Below are 3,984 nucleotides of genomic sequence, written 5' to 3'. Positions count from 1 at the left end.
CTATTTATGCTGTTCATCCAGTGTAGACTAAAGCAGAGCTGGAGCCTTTTGCAGCATATTTACGCCTACAGACAATTTTGAACCGTCGAAGAAATCTGAAACCAAACAGCTGTAAACAGACCGACATGTACCTACAGTAGCAGAGAAGCACTCTTTGAGGGGACTTTGGAAACATGCTGCGCAGCTGCTCACAGTATAGAATCACATCACAGACAGAATCTGCAGGTGCACTCAGCCATTAATACTTCACCTTCCAGACAAAGGACATCTGCTCAACTCGAGGTTGGCTGATGTGGAAGAAGAAATATAGTTCAACAGTGACAACTGTTGAATATGGTGAGTCAGAGACCTTCCCGTCAGCTTTGACTCTGCTGAGAATGAACAGTGTCACAACAACGTTAGTCTGCGACAAAAACCCGGAGACACACGGCAATGCTAACAAATAAAGTAATCAATTAACCAAAACATTCCCAAATTGATGGGACTAATGTATGAGGTCAGTAGTGTAAGGAGTGGAAGAGCCCCGGAAACAAAGTGACATTGCTTTTTAGCCACATTGTGTTCACGTTCTGTGTGACAGTGACGAAAACAAATGATTACTAATTATAATGCTGATGAAAGAACTATGAGTGAACCAAAGTTGTGGGTCATAAATCCAAAACAAAGCTGAAAGACTCAAAAGTTAGTGCAGGGTTTAAAGCTTATTCATGGCTTCAACATATTATAATATGAGACTTTTTCATTCTTCATGATTAATTACAGTCTATGCTACATGTTCAGCTTAACTGTTTCCTTGAGACTATTATTGGTAAATCTTGTGTTTCATGAACTGATGACCAATATCTAGCATGTCCTACATCCAAGCCACCGATTCATCTCTATCAACTCGTTTGAAGACACAATGAAGGCGATCATTTTTTTTATGGAAGGAAGAACTTCGACGATCCAATTCTTTCAAAATTCCATTTCAAAGAGATAGTGATAGTTTCCAATGCATTTCAAAGAAGGCACTGAAGCACCCTGGCACATGTGCTGCGCTGTCAAATCACAAACGTGTCTAATGGAGTAGAAATCTGTCCAGAACTGATCGTGTGAAGACAACTTAAATGCCTCGGGCAAAGACCCCCCCCCCCCATATATATATATATATATATATATATATATATATATATATATGTGTGTATATATTCATGCTCCATAGGGAACATTGAAGCAGTAAAGGTCAGGATGTCATTCATCCTCTCAGCGTGAAAGGATATCCTATCTGCAACACCCTGGACCCGACAGGAACACGCTGTCATATTCAGGCCAAGGTTCAAGTCTAAATCCTTCCACTGTGGACTGTAGAGTTGGTCTTTCCCTGTAGGTTGACTTTTAGACTTGTTTTCTTTATTATGGGATGGAAAAGGTCAATTCTAATAGGGGGCTTGTTTTAATGCATGTTGACTTTTAGAAGAAGCAGAGCTGCGACATCAGCTGATTTGGATTGTAGCTCCTTCTTTGCACAGTTAAGCTAATCTCTGAAAACAGTTTTGTGTGCGATCCTCCTCCTGAGAGGACTAATACCACTCTAGTGTCTGTGCACTGAGTGTGAAGTTGAAGCCAGAAGGCGATTATCTTTAGCATGAACATCGGGAGCAAACCTGGCTCTGTCTAAAATAAAGAGAGCCAAACAATAACTACCAACGCCTCTAAATCTCACCAATGAGCACACATTGTATCTCATTAGTTTGAGCTATATTTAAACAGAAATGATGAACACTGGGGCTCCGGTCGAACACTATTGTTGTTGCTTCCTAACCGAGGGAAACCATTCTGTGTTAGGATTTAGCACAAGGAACTGCTAGTGCAGCCTACAGGTCCACTGGCATGGTCTTCTACCTTTGGATGGAGCCAGGCTCACTATTTACCCCTGCTACCACTGTTTAAGCTAAGATAATTGATAGAAGAGTGGTATCGATCTTCCAATTGAACTGTCTGTGAGAAAGTGCAGAAGTGCATGTCGTACGGTTCCTCTAAAGCTTCGTTGTCAAGGAGAGACGAGTATCGGAGAGTGTTTCTAAAAGCCCCGCACGCCCTTCCTCTCCACGTTTCTACAGAGACTATTCAGCCGAGGTCATGAAGACAGACGCTGGGTTCCTTGAGCTAAGAAGGCAACAATGGGTGTCTCACAATAGACACCGTATTTCCAAAACCAATGCTCTCTAACTCATCCAGTGGTGTGTTTTGTGGCCACAGCAGCTCGTTGCAGCGTTTCATCATATATGCAAAGTAACTAAATCTAAAAAAAAAAAGAAGGAAAAGACATTATGAGGCCAATTATAATCTGAATAATACTGTTGAATTAGACAACCTGCAAAGGACCTGTCACATTGAGCCTCACACACACACACACACACACACACACACACACACACACACACACACAGAGTTCCAGCTTCCTCTCAAAGTGTGAGGTAAACGGCGCTCTCTCACCATGTTCCTCTCCAGCACCAGACGGTGGTGGTTGGTGGCTGAGTCACCGTTTTCCTCTGATGTCACTGCAGACAGAATCGCTAATGAACCAACCAATAACCAACCGGGCCGGTTCTGAGGTTGGCTGTCTGCAGGATACAAAATACTCCCTCTCTCTTTGCACCGCAGCAGCCGTTTGAGTGACTGCATGGCTTCACTAACGCAGCTAGAGATAATAAGTCGCCTCCCTGTTCAGATTGCTTACATCCAATCAGATACATATATGTATATTTACAATTTACCAAACAAAATGAGGATATAGTGCCTGCATGTTTGAACACTCCTGTGCCAACAAAGAGCTCAAATGAGTTGTTTTTCCGTGTGTCTATATAAAGCCAGTCTACAATCAAGTCAGCAGTGAATCATGCGGGCTCCCATATGAAGGGCACAGAGTCGTGGGTCGCATCCTCTCGGTGTAATGCAGCTTCTGAGGGATGTGCTTATGGTCCTGTCTGTCTGCTGACAGATGACGTCCAATGTCACTCTATCTTTAGAGTAACCCGCCAGGTCGCTCTGAGGAAGACCATCGCAGACCTTGATCAGAGTCAGTTCTGTTGTATTTCTGTCATTTTTACACAAGGAAATAGAGGACGGACTGTAAGAATATGATCCCGCTGTACAAACAGCACACAGAGAAACCCTATAAACGTATGGTGTGAGGTGAAAATAGAAGGGAGGCTGTCAGTGAGCAGCCTCCTCCGTCCACGTTGTGCTTGTTAACCATGAAGAACATTTCGTAGCTTGTGACTCAGATCAGTTTGTCAGTCCGGATCCATTATCAAGCAGTGAGTGTCATCGTGTTCATGTTGAAGAACACCGTTGTGTCTTTTACTGTTGAGCTGTTCTCTATAAATGTGGGAACTCACCATGACGAGTGACTAGAAACACTACAGTGTAGGAGTGCAACTGGCTAATGCAAAACAAGACAGGACTAATACTGGGAACGTTGTGGACAGTGTCCAGACAAACTGCATTTGAAGAGGGATAAACCGAGCAGCTTTCTACGGCTAAAACACCAGAACCTACAATGTACTGATCCTACGAACAAGTACTGCAGTTGTAGCTAAAGTATGATATATGTAAGGCTGTGCCTTGGACCTAAACTATTGTTTTTATACTGTTATATACTGTTAAATACTCAAGAGCACCACACATGTATTAATCCACAGCTGACGTTAGTCCCCAACAAATCAAAACACTATTGACGACCGGTTTAGTAACATTTGCTAAACACTACAGTGACCAGCTGTTTGGGGCTATTCCTTATACTTATACTTATACTTATATATATGGTGAAGCATTTATAGGAACCAGTGGGCTCTAGTTGAGTGACTCAGACTCGCTGGAGAAATAAGAAAGTATTGACAGCAAAAGATATAAATTGATGCCAATCGTGTTCAAGAGCAGAAAGAAAACAGCGACTTTGGGTGTTTTTGCATATAAAATATTTTATTCTAAACCTTCTGAAAA

This window comes from Cebidichthys violaceus, unplaced genomic scaffold (assembly GCF_023349555.1).
Source record: "Cebidichthys violaceus isolate CVI_PGR_0920_01 unplaced genomic scaffold, fCebVio1.0.p SCAF_31, whole genome shotgun sequence".
Lineage (NCBI taxonomy): Eukaryota > Metazoa > Chordata > Actinopteri > Perciformes > Stichaeidae > Cebidichthys > Cebidichthys violaceus.
This window is presented reverse-complemented; position numbering follows the sequence as displayed.